Source organism: Tenrec ecaudatus, unplaced genomic scaffold, assembly GCF_050624435.1.
Source record: "Tenrec ecaudatus isolate mTenEca1 unplaced genomic scaffold, mTenEca1.hap1 Scaffold_737, whole genome shotgun sequence".
Taxonomy (NCBI): domain Eukaryota; kingdom Metazoa; phylum Chordata; class Mammalia; order Afrosoricida; family Tenrecidae; genus Tenrec; species Tenrec ecaudatus.
In genome coordinates, this window is record NW_027459633.1 from 20,847 (window position 1) to 37,491 (window position 16,645).

Here is a 16,645-nt window from a genome sequence, read left to right on the forward strand (position 1 = left end):
GTATCCTGCTATCCACCAATAAAGCCTCACACCTTTAGGCTTTAGATTTCATATTCTGACAGTATTCTTGTCCAATCAGCCTTCGTGTGGTAGGATACATTGTTTCATAGAATCTGAATATGTCTTCCAGTGAGACCAGTCTTGAATAGAACATCTTGCTAGGTTAAGCATAAGACCCAAAGGAGGCGCATCCACACAGTGACTGCAACAACAGGCTAAAGCATAACCACTGTGAGGACCTTATAGCATATCTGTGTGTCCTAAAGGAGGGCCAATATTATGCAGACCAATTTGAGAGCCTCTAATAACACCAAAATAAGGGATCATGACCCCCCTCAAAAAATCATATTTTGGAGAAGAGACAAGAAACATCACAGGATTGGCATGAGAGAAGGTCCAGTAATTGTCATGAGTGGGTCATGCCTATGTCAGACAGAAAGATCATGCCCAGGAAAATAACTTACTGGGGGAAGGAAGGGATAAAAGATGTCTTGATACAAGGCATCAAGTAGAGAGATCATATTTGCAAAATAATGATGGCAGCATGTGTACAATTTTGCTTAATGTAGTTGGCTTATGGATTGTTGCAATATGTGTAAGAGCCCACATTAAATTATTTTTTTTAAAAAGAAAAAGAACTTACCAGTAACAGCATTTGGCAGGTTCCAAATCCTTGAATCAGACTTCAGGGGATTCACCAGTCTAGAGTTGGCACCCTGGAAAGCAATCCGACTGCAGGACCTAAAATGATTAGAATCCAGATATGAAAACCTGTCTGGGTACAGCCTGAAGCCACGCTCTCTCAGTTACATTATGAGGCAAATTTATCAGGTTTGTAATGGGGTGTGCTACATAACAATTATATAATTATTTTAATGTAATTTTCACTGGATTTTAGAAGAAACCAATCTAGTTCTAAAGCTAATCCTGTAAATGTGGAAGATAGAAGAATCAATCCATTTGAATTGTGGTGCCAGCCAAGAATTTGAAAGTACCATAAACTGCCAATAGAACACCCACTGTCTTGAAAGTAGGAAGACCCATATGCCTTTAGAGACAAGCAAAGCCAACATGGGCATGTCGTCAAAAGAGAATAGTCTCTGGAGAGCACAGCATATTTGGCAGAGTGAAGGGTCTGGAGAAAAGTGAAAAGCTCCCAACATGATGGAATGCACACACAACAAGATGGATGAACACAGTGGCTGCAACAATGGAATCAAGCAAAACAAGTGTGAGGCTGGCACAGGACTGGGCAGCATTACGTCTTGTTGTATCTGGGGTTACTATGCTTCAGAACACACTCAATGACACCTAGAAACAACACAAAGATGCATCAAGGGCCCAAGCACAAAACTGTAAAAGTGTGGACAGCTAGGAGATAGTTTATAGCCAAATTTCATGACTCCGGGAATTGGGTTTCATATAATGAATTGCATATTTAAGATGAAAATAACAAGTTGAATAATTACATCAATGGTTTTATAGCACTGATTAGTATAAACATTTATTTGAGCAGGATTGACATGATAACTGCAGCAAGGATCTCCAATATAGCAACTGTGAGGATGGCCATGGATTGTGCAGTATTTCCTCCATTTTGACATAGAATAACTATGAGTCAGTTCTGAGGGTAAGTATGAGCCAGGAACAATTCCATAGCCCTTAACAACAACAGCCTAAGACTTACAGTCAAAGTCAGACATTTTAGGATCCATAAATAGAATTTATGAATTTTGCATCTAAAAGCCTCACCACAGAAAAGCAAATCTCCCAGCACAATTCTTAATGGGTTAGACCTACCCAGATTCCAATGTGAAAATCCTATCGCAGTCTCTTATTTAGGCCTGTGTTATCTCCACCCGATTTCTAATTGATCCACTCTTATACCACGCCTAGTAATCAACTCAGAAACACCAGTAGCAGCAAACTAACTGCAATGCCCATTTTTCCTAAAAGCTTGGAGAATTTTACTAAAAAATGAAACAAAACAAATATGAATGTCAACCTAAAAATCTTAAATGGAAGAATTAGGAAAAATTCTTTAAAACCTCCAAAATAAAAACATCACCGTGTGCCATTTTTCTCCTTGAATAAGTGTGAAATTCATGGTAAATTCTTTAAAGTTGGAACTCCTAATAATTCAAACAGATAAAATGATTAGCAGCTAACTTAGAAGATAGTTGGTTTCTCCTCAGAGACACTTTAAGAGCGAGGCCTGGTGACTTACTTTTGAAAAAGCAATCTCTGAAAACACTATGAGGCACGGTTCTTCTCCGGAAAACACGGGCCACCATAAATTAAAAACAACCAATTATCAAATGTTATCTAAATACTCTTGAAACTTAGAATATGAAGACAACTGCCTCTCACAAGCAAAAGATGTCCTGTGAGATTGTCACTAGAACAACCAGGGGCAGCGAGATGAAGGGCCAGCTCTCCACCATGACTTTCAATGTCTCTCGATATATCTGGGCAACAGCTGCCAAGAACAATGGTGGGGAAATTTCTATTTCAGAGAGGCAATCGGTGAAACCTCACTTAGCAACAAACTCTGCATGGAAAACTCCAAAATACTGTGTGAGTCCCTGAGCTCATTCTGATCAATCTGCTCCAAAAGGTATCCTGGACTATGAATGATAAGTCATCTGCTCAAAGCTCAGGGAGAGCCCAGCCCTCCACAACCTTCGTCCCAGAACCCTTACTCACTGGAAGGTTTGGAGTCAATGCTGACTACTAGAGATCCTATAGGAAAGGGGAGAATTTCTCTTGTGGAGTTTCAAGATTATGCACTGTACTAGATTGGGAAGTCCAGTTTTTCTCCCATCCTGCCACCTGTGTCAGAAATAGTTAGGAAACCTTCTAGTCATACTACTCACCTTTTCAATTCACAGTTGTAGAGGCTGGCAAGGCTCAGATATCAGTCTGGACCCTTCTCTTGACTCAAGTAGGTCGAATGCACAATGAAATAAGAAGGGAAGGTCAGATGGTAGGCTCCTTCCTCATGGCTGTGCAGATTGATGAATCCAAGCTATATATGAAATATGTCAAGATGCTCTCTCACATCTGGAGATCCACACGTCTAGGAAGTCCCCAGAACTGGACAAAAGCTGCAGATAGAATGTACTTGAATTTATACGGGGAAAACCACACCCAACAGGATAACACCTCCCACTACTTGGCTGCTGACAGCAAATCTCTTCATGGAAGTGATGGCATTATATCGAACACTGTCACCTAAGCTCATTCGTAATTCCTAAACTTCTGAGAATCCTGGCCCAGCCAAGTCAGCATAAAACCGCAGCCATTAAACATTATCCACTGTGCCACCAACCCAAGTGATTTCAATAACAGAAAAGTGTGAAAGGGAAGGAGGAACGAGCAAAACCCTTCCAGAAATAGCTTCATCTAACTGGATCTCTTATACGCCATATGGTTTTGACATTTTGAAAAGTCAACTCTGGCTCTGGCCCTTAGCACAAATTCACTACCATGATGCCTATTGCTACTCAGAGCAGCTTTATAGAAAATAGGGGAAGTTCCCCTTTGACTTAACAAGCAGACTCAGACTCACTGCTTTCCATTCAGTTCTCAGGCCACACAACCTCATAGGAGGAATGACGCCTGTGGGATTCTGAGACTGTAATTCTTTACAGGCTCAGATAGCATTGTCTTTCACCCTTGGGACAGCAGACTGTTGGGAACTGTAGACCTCGGGGTACACAGCCCACCTGTTACCCACTCTGCCATGAGGGCTACTGTTGGTCTTATGATATTGTAAATCATTCCAGGAGTATATGACCCCATATCTGCCCTGGGTATTGGCTGGTAAATTCAAAGCACTGACCTTGGGATTAATAACCCAATACCTAATCAACTCTGCCTTGACTGTGTATTAAAAGCCCAATACCTAATGAAAAGAGCTCCATCTCTCTATAGTACAGTAACCATTACTGCATCCCAAACCAGATGTGTTTAGATTATTGATCTCTGGAGAAGATTCCAGCACATTTCCTTAGTTATTAAGTGTGTTTATGAAGGAAGCATCATTAACTGTTTTTTTTTCATTCAAAATTAACTTTCTTATAGATTAGGTGGGTAGAATTTCATATCTTTTGTTACATATCCCATCAGTCATAGGATAAGGCTCTCTTATTCTGTTGTGTCTGGGCAAGGTCCTTGTCTGCTTGCAATGTCTGTGGGCTTAATCTGCCCTAGACAGCACCATAGATGTATGCTTCAGCATTACCTTGAATCTGGGAGGTTCACTGCATAGAGACTGCTAGTCCACAGAGCTCTGATCCAGGTCTCCTTTCTTGCTGTAATCAGATCAGAGATGAAATGTTCTGGAGCCACACCTCAGGAAAATCCCCTTACATCTAGGTCAGAAAAGATTATGAGGGGATAAAGGATTTGCTATCATAGCCTGAATCCCTTTACCACGGAATATGATCATACATGATCCCATCCCAACTGATCCATTCTCTGAGGCCACATTATACCAGAAATGTAAAATAAACTAAAACCCAGTAATATGGTGTCCATTCTCCCTCACAGCCAACCTATGAACAGATTAGAACTGTTCCCTAGAACTAGTGCTGTCAATCATATGCTCCCAAACTTAGTGGCCCTTTTGCATGCCCCCTAGCAGGAAAATGGAAAAAATTCCCCACATCCTTGCTGACTATTGAAACGTTTTTACTATAGCCCATAATCCAGAATAAAGTATTACAAAAAATCTCACTGCCCCTTGTCTGAGTATACTAATGGTGACTATTTAGGACAGGGTAGAACTGCCCTTGAGTTTCTAATTCCTTATGGGAACCACATATTTCTCCCATAAAATACACGTGCACCATTCCATTTCCCCTCAAGGGGCAGTATCAGGTACTTCAGTAAACACTGCACTATGCCGTTATAGGAGCAGACTTCTTATCTTTCTCAATTAGAGACCTACTCAATTTGAAGCTGTCAACTCTGGATTAATAGACAAACTCTGCCCACTACTCGACCAGACTTCAAAATTGACACAATTACAAAACTTTCACACCACTGAGAATTATGATCCCAGCAAGTTGATACAGTTAATGTATCTCTGTAAATCAGTAAGATATTAAAACACACCGAGGACCCGGAAAAGGTACTGAGATGTGAAAGAGATAGAGGGTGAAAATGCATCCGAATCTGTTTGCCCTGTTTATATTGAATAGAGCAATAAATCCATATCTTCAAAATCCAATATAGAACACACTCAATTCACGCAAAAACAGACTTGCATATCTAATGTTACTTATGCTCATTATTCAAGAAATAAATACAACATATATAATGCTTTCACATGCAAAAAATGCCTATTCTTCCAATTTTGGTGGGTAGAAAGATAAAGTTTTACATGACTGGCTGTAAGGGATGGCATTATCTGTTTGCTGTCCCCGAGGCAAGGTCCTTGTCTCTATTTCACATTTAGAGTCTTAGTTTTCATCTTCCAGGTCCCTAAAGAAATGTGTCAAGTCCAAGATATTTCCAGAGAATCTGAGACATCTCAGAGAAACCATCTGGCCCAAATAATGAGAATGCCGTTTGAGGTTGAGCAGATTTCAGCTGAAATCCACCACCACTTCTAGGACATACCCAATTTTTCAGATATACACATCAGTGGGAGGTGAGGAAACAATAAATTTCAGCTACCTACAACACAGGAGCAGTGTGGTTTAGAACAAACTCTGGATGGCCTTGGGAAGAATGGGCATTAGAGAACACTCCATTGCACCCAAGAGGAACCTGTCCGTGGATCAAGAGGCTGCTGTGCAAACAGAACAAGGGAATACGGAATGGTTTAAAATCAGGAAAGTATGTTACAAGAATTTTTAAAAATAACTTTATTGGCAGTTCTTACAGCTTAAAGATAATCCATACATACATCCATCGTGTCAAGCCCATTTGTGCATATGCTGCCATCTTCATTTTCAAAATATTTTCTTTCTACTGGAACCCTTGGTATCAGCTTCTCATTTCTCCTTTCCCCACCCTCCTTCCCTCATGAAATCTTGATTATTTATAAATTATTACTTTTTGCATGACTTGCACCAACCGCTGTCTCCCTTCACCCACTTTTCTGTTGGTCCTCCTCCTGGGAGAGGTTTACATGTAGATCACTGTGATCGCTTTCCCCTTTCTACTCCCACCTTCCCCTTCCCCTCCTGGTATAGGTACCATCATTATGGGTCCTAAGGGGTTATCTGCCGTGGATCCCTGTGTTTCCAGCTCTTATCTGTATCGTGTACATGCTCTTGTCTAGCTGCATTTGTAAGCTAGAATTGGGGTCATGATAATGGGGAGGAGGAGAAGAAGCACTGAATAACTAGAGGAAAGTAGTATGTTTCATTGGTGCTATATTTCACCCTGACTGGCTCATCTCTTACTTGTGACCCTTCTGTGAGGGGGTGTCAAATTGTCTACAGATGGCCTTGGGTTTCACAGTGATATGGTTTTTTGTTCTGGGTCTTTGATGCCTGATAGTTGATCCCATTGACACAACATGATCACACAGGCTGGTGTGCTTCTTCCATGTGGTCTTTATTCCTTCTCAGCTAAATTGACGCTTTTTAAATTTTCAAGCCTTCCTGACCCTAGATGCTATATCTTTTGATATCTGGGCATCATCAGCTTTCTTCATCACATTTTTTAATGTGCCCATTTTGCCTTCAGTGATTGAGTCAGGAAGGTGAGCACCAAAGAATGGCAAGTTATTAGAACAAACTATTTTTGCATTGAGGGAGTACTTGAATAGATCTATTTACTGATCATTATATATAAATACATACCTCTATTTAGACCTCTCTACGTGTCCTTTACCTCCTAGTTCTTTTCCCTATTTCCTTTTACTTTCCTCTTGTCCCACTATCATTTTCAACCTTCATTTGGTTTTCAGTAATTCCTCGTGGATACATTGCACTTAATCAAACGCCATCAGGCCTCCTGCGCCTTCCTCACCATCAAGTTTACATCACTTGTTGCTCTCCTATCCTGCTTTTGTTGGCTCCCCCCTTTCTTTCCCCTGCCTCCCCATCTCCTGTGTCCCTTCCGGAACCATCAGTCCTGTTATTTTCTCCTCAGGATTGTTTACCCCGCCTACCTTATCTATATAGACATGCAAGAACAATATTAAGCACAAAAAGAAAACAACAAAACAAACCAACAGCAAAAAAGAAGTCTATAAATAGTTCCCGGTTTGTTTGTTGACTATTATGAGTGTTTGCCAGTCGAGTCTCATGGGATGTTACACCCTGGCTCCAAAGTCCATTTTTGGGATTCCTCAGGGACTTCATTGCTTTACTCCCCTTGTTGCTCTGTCAAACACCCTTAGTGTTTCTGCCCGGTGTGGTAGGGTCAGATTGGAGACAATTCTCACACCGTGTCTTCGGTGTTATGCCCTGTAGCGCTATGGGTCACTGATGGAAATCGTGTCTCGTGCTGAGGCCAGCCCTATGGCCCTCTCTGTGCATTGGCTGCTCCCAGCAGGAATATCATCCTTGGGCTTGGTGGACCAGGGGTGTGTTCTACTCTCTCTTTCACTCATAGTTTGCTCCCATGTGCTCTGTTCAGAAGTGCCCCTCTCCCAGAGCTGTAGCTTCAGTGTTGTCCTTTGTAGTCCATTTTCCTTCAGTGCTCTCCATCAGTCACCCTGGGAACCATCAGACTGATGATTCTTCAGGCAGGGAGGCTGGACATGTAGCTGGGATTGGGGCTTCCCCTGAAGACCTCTCTATTGGACTGCTGCATCATGCCAGTATGTTGAATTCATGTCTTGGCACACCAGGTTGAGGTCTGGTCCCTCTCTCTCACTCCTGTGAAGATTTAAACAATACCCTCCCCTTGGATGTATTAGTGCCCTGTTCCCCTACTACCCATGCCTCCCCCCACTTTTCTTGCTTTTCCCCTCCTTTTTCATTGACTGTCATATGTATCCCTGGATTGGGTCTGGCCCCTGCCATACTAACCTGGACTTCACCCCAGGAATGTATTCATATAGTAACTTTCCCCCTATATCTCTTTTGCCTTTTAAGCTTACTTAAGTGGACTTATGGTTTACTTCTCCTTTTACCCTTTGCTTATTTCACTTCACATAATTTCCTCCAATTTTTCCCATGCGGCAATGTGCTTCATGCATTCATCACTGCTTTTCAGGCATGTGTAGTACTCCAGTGTATGCATGTACCACAGTTTTTGAATCCATTCATCTGTTGATGGAAATTTGGGTTGTTTCCAACTTCGTGCGATTGTGAACTATGCCATGATGAGCACTGGGGCACAGATATCTGACTGTGGTTCATTTATTGCCTCTTCTGAGGATATGCCAAATAGGGGAATTGCTAGGTCCTATGGTAGCTTGATTTCCATCTCTTTTACACTTCACCAAATCTAATTCCATAATGGCTGTACATACATACAAGTCCACCAGCAGTGGACCAATGTTCACATCTCACCACAGCCACTCCAACACTTGTTACTCTCTGATTTTGTGAATTGATAGAATTCTGGCTATCTTTGAGGGTGTTAGGTGGTATCTCACAGTTGTTCTAATTGGTATTTCTCTGATGGCTAATGATCAGGAACATTTTCTCATATTTACTGGGTATTCAGATTTCTGCCCTTGTGAAATTTCTGTTCAGGTCCTTTGCCCATCTCCTCAGTGGGTAATTAGGTGGTTTGTTTTTTTTTTAAGCAAGCAGAGTATTATAAATTTTAATAAGGCGTTTGTCTGATGTGTCATTACTAAAGATATTTTCCCAGTCTGTCAGCACTCTCATTACTCTCTTGCTGAATTCATTCGATGTACACAGGCATTTTATCTTCGGTATACCCCTCTTGCCAATTAGTGACTCAACTGTATTTGTGTCCTTACCTATATCCGATAGCCTAGATATTCCCTGCACCAAAGTTCTCAGGTTGGTCGCAATTCCCTCATTGATTGTCCTAATAGTTTGGGGTTTTACCACAAGGTCTGTGATCCACCTTGAGTTTAATCTTGTGCGCGGAGTGAGATAAGGGTCTTGCTTCATCTTTCTGCAGGTAGATATCCATTCTTTCCAGCACCACTTGTTGAAGAGGGCATCTGCTTCCCATTTGATATCTTTTGGTCCTTGTCAAAGATCAGTTGTCTGTATGCTGATGATTTTATTTCTCGGGTTTTAGTTCTTTTCCAATGTGTGTTAGGGTCTCGTCCAGCGAGACCCTCACGCGGTGACCTGGAGAGGCAACGAACCTGGATGGCAAAAAGACACAGAGACGTGGGGCAAGACAAGTGCTGATCAAGCCCGTTTATTTTGCCAAAACTCTGGGTATATATTCACAACAGAGAAGGAAGTGGGAGGCACATATTCCAATGAAGGACACTGTGTAACAACCGCACACTGTACAACAACTAATCAGCCACATGTTCCCAATAAGGTACAAAGGGTGCGCAACAGTACTCAAAGACGTCCGTGGCGACGTCCGCATGCAAATCAAGGCTTACCGGGTGAACTTATCACGATGTTCCTAATATGGTATATCTGCAGTTCAATGGGTGCTCAGTACTTTGACTAATGGCAACAAGGTCAGTTATCGCAATTTCTCATGCTACTGAGCACGTAGTTTGGAATGTGGGGGCGAAGTTGGGCAGGAAACAAAGCCTTGCTGTTAGAAAGCGGCCAAGTTTCTCCTACGTGTCTGAGGCCAGAGTCTTAATGGCTATCGGCTCCCAACAAATGTGATAGGATTTTATCCTCTCCCCATACTTATTAAATGTATATTCTGACAAAGTAATCTGAGATGCTGGAATTTTTTGAAGGAAAACGTGGCATCAGGTTTGGGAAAAAATCATATTAACAACCTTCCATATGCAAGTGACAAAACCTTGCTTGATTGAAGATTGGCTTGAAACATTTGCTGATAAAGGTCAAATACTGCAGCCTTCAGCATGGACTACAACTCATTATAAAGAAGACCAAACTCCTCATAAGTGGACTAATAAGTAATATAATGAGAAATCAATAATATATTGGTATTGTCAATAATTTCATCTGGCTGGCATGCACAATAAGTGCTCATGGAAGTGAGACATACTAGTGTTAGCCACTGATATGCCATCTTTTGACTGCTGGATGACCTGCTCCGTTCCCCTCTCATCTGGGAAAGTCCCGCTAGAGAATAATTTTGGAATGCACTCATGTTCTCCGGATCAGAACATTGTAATTAATAATATTTTTGCTTTTAATGTTGTAACCAGTAGATTCCTATTTTTATGTTATTAAACAGAATGTTATAATCAGTGCTATACTGTGTAATGCTCACTAGCTTTAAAGAATACTAACATTAATATTGCTTTCTGCTTCTGTCCATGCTTGCATAAGTCCTAGACAAATGATAAATGAGTTTTTGCCTTTATAGATGGACTGAAATGTCTACTCGGGACTCCAACCAAAGAATCGCTTTTAAATTCTAGCAGTCCGGTTATAACCGAATAAAGACTCTTTTAAATTATCGTAACATTATAGTGGCTGTCATTCATTTCAAACCACAACAGAAGCAAAAGTCAAGAAATCAAGTGAACCATTGGATTGGATGAATCTGCTGCATAAGACTTCTTGAAAGTGTTGAATAAAAGGATGTTACCTTGAGGATCATAAGGTACACCTGCCAGAGATTTGTTATTTTCTGTTTCTTGTTTACCCCCTCAAACTCTTTTATTAGGACATAATCCAGACACATCATTCAATAGTTGTCATATCATGTGACTATCACAATCAGCTTCAAGCATTTTCTTCCTTCTTTTATTTGATATCAACTCCCCACTAGCTCCCACATTCCATGTTGTGCCTTCCAGGACCCCTAATGTAGTTATAGTTTCTACAGAGTCACCCACCCTGGGTTCTATATAGCAAAACTACATAGAAAAATATATAAAAGAGTCAAGATGGCTGCTAACTATAACAACAACAAGGACAAACTGCAATTCAAAAAGCAAAAACAGAAAGTATAGAAAAACAAGATTAAGATCAAAGAGTACTGAAAGGGAGATCAAATAATGTTTTTAATTATTCAAGTCAGAGTTTTTATTTCAATCTACTATTATCATCTCTGATTGATAGCCAGGTTATTCCTATACCTTAATTATGGTCAGACAGAAATCACAGAGACTTATTGCATGTATAAATCCTGCAAATGTGTTTTGGTCTTTGACTGTCATCCATAGCCTTCTTAAAATCAGTGTTTAAAAACTTGTTAGGGCGTGGTCAAGGGTAATGCAACCAAGAGGAATTACTGAAACCCAAATGAAGACTGAGCATGATAGTCGGACAAGAGGAAAGTCAAAGGAAATAGAGGAAAGAGCTAGGAGGCAAAGGGCATTTATAGAGGTCTAAATAAAGGCATGTAAATATTTATATATACATTTATATATAATAATGGGGAAATACATCTCTGTGCATATATGTATAGGTTTAGTATTAAGGTAGCAGATGGACATTGGGTCTCCACTCAAATACTCCCTCAATGCAAGAATATTTTGTTCTATTAAACTAACATTCAATGATCCTCACCCTCTCGACACAATCACTGAACACAAAGCGGGTGAATAAGTGAATGTGATGAAGAAAGCTGATGGTGCACAGCTATCAAAAGATACAGCGGCTGGGGTCTTAAAGGCTTGAAGGTAAATAAGCAGCCATCTAGCTCAGAAGCAACAAAGCCCACATAGAAGAAGCACACCAGTCTGCGTGATCATGAGGTGCCGAATGGATCAGTTATCAGGCATCAAAGAATAAAAAATCATATCATTCTGTGCTCACCTCCATGATATGATCACTGAAGACAAATGGGTGCATAAGCATATGTGGTAAAGAAAACTGATGGTGCCTGGCGATCAAAAGATATAGTGTCTGGGGTCATAAAGCTTGAAGGTAAACAAGCAGCCATCTAGCTCAGAAGCAACAAAGCCCACATAGAAGAAGCACACCAACCTGTGCGATCATGAGGTGTTGAAGGGATCAGTTATCAGGCATCATCAGAACAAAAAAATCATATCACTGTGAATGCCGGGGGGAGGGGAGGAGTGCAGACTGGAGACCCAAAGCCCATTTGTAGGTCACTGGACAACCCCTTACATTGTCTCAGGGAGGAGATGAACCAGACAGGATGTCGTGCAGCAACAATGGAGCATAGTTCCTAAATGATCCCCAGACCCCCAAACACTCTATCATGATCCCAATTCTACCTTACAAATCTGGCTAGAACAGAGGGTGTACACTGTTACAAATAGGAACTGGAAACACAGGGAATCCAGGGTAGATTATTCCCTTCAGGACCAGTGGTGTGAGTGGTGATACTGAGAGGGTGGAGGCAGGGTGGGTTGGGAAGGGGGAACCAATTATAAGGATCTACATATAACCTCCTCCTATGGGGACGGACAACAGAAACATGCGTGAAGAGAGACATTGGATCGTGCAAAATATGACAAAATAGTGATTTCTAAATTATCAAGGGGTCATGAGGGAGTGGTGAGGGAGGGGATAAATGAGGGACTGATGCCAGGGGCTTAGGTGAAGAGTTAATATTTTGAGAATACTGAGGGCAATGAATGTAAAAATGTGCTTTACACAATTGATGCACGTGTGGGTTTTGATAAGAGTTGTATGAGCCCCTAATAAAATGATTTTAAAAAGAGGCACAGACAATGGTTATTAGGAAAAAAAATGAGCTCTGATACCATTCTCTGCTGCAGAATTGGATGTTACTATTGACAATCCTTGGATCACATATGTTGATGTTATTCTTCCATGTGGGCTTAGTTGATGGTACACTTAGATCACTGCTTGTTTGAAAACAAGACTTAAGATTCGAGACACTATTGTTTCTGATAGATACCATCTAATTTCTTCACCACACTTTGCTGTAGCAACTACATCTTCTGTATTTCCTTCAAAAGGGAATTTTGTAAGAATTAACTGTTCTTAGAATGTAGCTTGGGTTAATTATGAGCTCCACATCCATCCCTTACTCTGTTTATTCTATTCACCTCTGGTTCACCTTAGAGACATCTTGTTATTTTATGGCAGATAACTTTATCAATCATCTCTTTGAAGCATAAGGTAATTTTGTTTATAGTGTCATTGATTCAGCCCAGGATAATATATTTAAAACACAATTAAGAAAAGGTAATTGAATAAATGTACAGCCTTAGTATTTTCAATTGCCTGTGAAAAGTGAATGTGAAAGTTGAACATTCTTCAATGCATACAAAGGAAGACTGAAGAAGAATCAACGTATTAGAATATAGTAAAGGCAAAAGAACATTAAAAGTACCATGGACTGCCAAAAGTTAAAACAAATGTGCCATTGAAGAAACATGGCTACAGTGCTCCTTAAAGGCAAAGATGGCGATATTTTGCTTATGTACTTTGCACATGTTATCAGGAGAGACCAGTCCCTAAAGAAAGACATCACATTGGGGAAATTAGGGCAAGTGAATGATAAAGAAATCTCCTCAATGAGATGGACTGATGCAGGAGCTGCAAAAAATGGGCTCAAACATGAGAACATTGTCAGAATGGCAAAGGACTGAGTCATGTCCCTTTTTGTTAGACACAGGTTTGCTATGAGCTAGAACTGACTCAGTGACACCTATGAAGAATCAACTACATTTGTGACAAATTATTGGTTTACCACATAAGCTCTTCCCTGTTGGACCATTATATAAGTGTCAGAGTATATTCATAATCTATAGCAGAAATTAAACACTCGTCTTTGTGTTCTTTAATGACTTACATCTACCACACGGGACTAAGAAGACCTCTCTAGGACTTCCAATGCTCTAACTTTTAAAGGGAGGTGAGTTTTATCTTTCTCTGCTAGAGAGACCACATATTCAAACCTATCAGTTGATTGGCGGGGCTTGATGAGGTCATCCACTCCTGGAAAGATGGCCAGTCCAAAGAGGGACTTAGAAGTCCTAAGTGGGACTTCTACTCTTTTTCATAAGTTTGAAGAGGCACAGAGGGTATAAGCTTGAACTATGGAAAATGAGCTACACAGATAAATATCCACAATGACTGAACCAGATTTCATATATGAGCATCTGGGTGATAAAGTCATTTCTTAACCAATTGCTTAATTCACTCTCACCCTCCAACACATTCCTCACAATTTTTTATATTCTTTGAATCACAGTAAGGTGTGATGACTGAAACTTTGTGTATCATGGCTGAGTCAGGATTCTAAGGCATTGGTTCATGATGATGGAATCCGCCTGGTTGATAAGAGTTCATAGAATGCCATCTCTTTCATGATGAGACCTACTGTGAGCAGCCAATGAGGAGGAAGATAGCTTCCTTGTGGGTGTGGTCTTATCATTTAAAAGGATTCTCTGAATGGTCTTTAGCTTTGTTCTGGACCTGGACACTTCATCTGACCTGAAGGTTTGGGGACTTGAGACAAAATCCTGTAATTGTGTTTCTGGAAGTTGTCGGTCTCAATTTGCTTGAGAAAGAAGTCTGCCATCTTACCTCCCATCTTGCATTCATCAGCCACTGGATATACTTGATCTAGGATAAGAGTCAGGACAGGAATCTGAGCCTTGTCAGCCTCTGCAACTGTGAGCTGAAATATGCAGTAACATGAAAACTGTCTACATTAGTGGGTCTCACCCTGTGGATTGCCACCCCTTTGGGGGTAAAACGACACATTCACAGGGGTCTCCTGATTCATAACAGTAGTAAAATTATAGTTATAAAGTAGCAATGGAAATAATTGTATGGTTGGGGGAACTGTATTAAATGGTCATGGTATTAAGAAGATTGAGAACCACTGCTCTAAATGGTCCTGAGAAGCTAAGTTTGGAGGGGCCAAGAAGTTGAAGGCCTGGGTCCTTAAACTTGGCTCTCCTTGAGGCCATTGTGAATTGAGGTCACTCTATTTTGCATTATGAACATATGGATATAGTTGCTCTACTCAATATAAACAGAGTATCCAGATTAGGGTGTCCTGTTTACCCTCAATCTCTTTAACACCTCAATACCTATTCAGGGACTTGGTGTGTCTTACATCTTCTCTTTGTGTAATTCTTCATTATGTGTATCAACTTGCTGGGGTCGAGGTTATCTGTAGTGTGGCAGGCATGTAAGGATGTCAGTGTTGGAGCTGTGCTCCAGTGTGGACTTATTCCTCCATTTATCATGAGCTGGAGGCTTCAAAACCACCAGCTTCTGCGATTCAGAGAGATAACAGTCGGCTCCCCTAGAGACATACAGCAGTGTTTCCCAAGGTACATGATACTGCCCACTGAAGCAAAATGGAAATGTCCATTCAGTGTAAAAGTGATACCAATGTTTTTTAGAGGGGAGAAAGATGGGGCTTACTACTCCCATTAAGTATTGCAGTCTTGGATGATTACATAAGACTGGCTAGGTCTGTTGTGGGATACACTGTTTCTCTCTGGCTCCATACTCTTGAAGAGTTCCCGGAACCCACAATGGTTGGCCAGCTGAAGATGGAGCCCAGAATGGGCAAGGGGAAGGCCATCTTCTGAAACTACACTTGTGGCCAGCTCCTGGACCTCGTCTTTGCCAGCTATAGACTCATGCACACACACCAGGTGGTGGACTTCATCAGAGGGAAGCACGCCCACTTCGGAACCTGCTCCTCCAAGGAGATGACAGTCCTGGAGGCCATAGACCTGCTGGACCAGCTGGTGGATGAGTCGGATCCGGATGTGGACGTCCCTACCTCCTTCCATGCCTTCCAGACTGTGGAGGGCATCCAGAGGGCACATCCCCACAAGGACTGGTTGTACCTGGTGGGGATGCTGCATAATTTGGGGAAGTTGCTGCCCCTGGCCAAGGAGCCCCAGTGGGCCGTAGTTAGAAACACCTATCCTGTGGGCTGCTGGCCCCAGGCCTCTGTGGTCTTCTGCGACTCAACTTTCCAGGACAATCCAGGCCTCAGGGATCCTCTATACAGCTCTGAGCTTGGGATGTACCAGCCTCACTGCAGCCTGGGGAATGTCCTCATGTACTGGGGCCATGATGAGTATATGTACCAAGTGATGAAGTTCAACAAATTTCCTCTAGTTCCACTCCTTCTATGCGTGGCACACCGGTGGTGACTACCGGTAGTTGTGTAGCCCTGAACATGCCGCCCCGGGTTCAGGAGTTCAACAAGTTTGAACTCTACATCAAATGCCCAGACCTGCCTGATGTGGACATACTGCACCCCTATTACCAGGGGCTCATTGGCAAGTACTTCCCCAGAGTCCTCAGTTGGTGACCATCCTGCATGCCCAAGACAACCTTGTGATCATGGAGACAGGCCTGGCCCACCCAACTTCCTTGATAGACCCCACCCACCTGACTGTGCTCAGGTTTGCATCAATAAAGACCTTAAAGTGTCAAAAAAAAGTACAATCTTGGAAACCCATAAGGGCAGTATACTCTGTCCTACATGGTTGCCATTCATCAGCATTGACAGTGACAATAAGCTATTTTTATACATCATTGGGGACTATAGGCTTTATTACAAAAGTTTTCAATTACCAGCAAGGGTGTAAGTTTTCTGTTTTTCTAAGAAGGGGCCTCAAACTAGGGACAAGAAGTGAAGAAACCAATGATGTATA

General features: G+C 41.6%; 1 pseudogene; it reads left to right on the forward strand.

Moving 5' to 3' along the window:
- The first annotated feature begins 15,488 nt into the window (after positions 1-15,488).
- Positions 15,489-16,299, forward strand: LOC142436874 (inositol oxygenase pseudogene; annotated as a pseudogene).
- Positions 16,300-16,645: the final 346 nt, after the last annotated feature.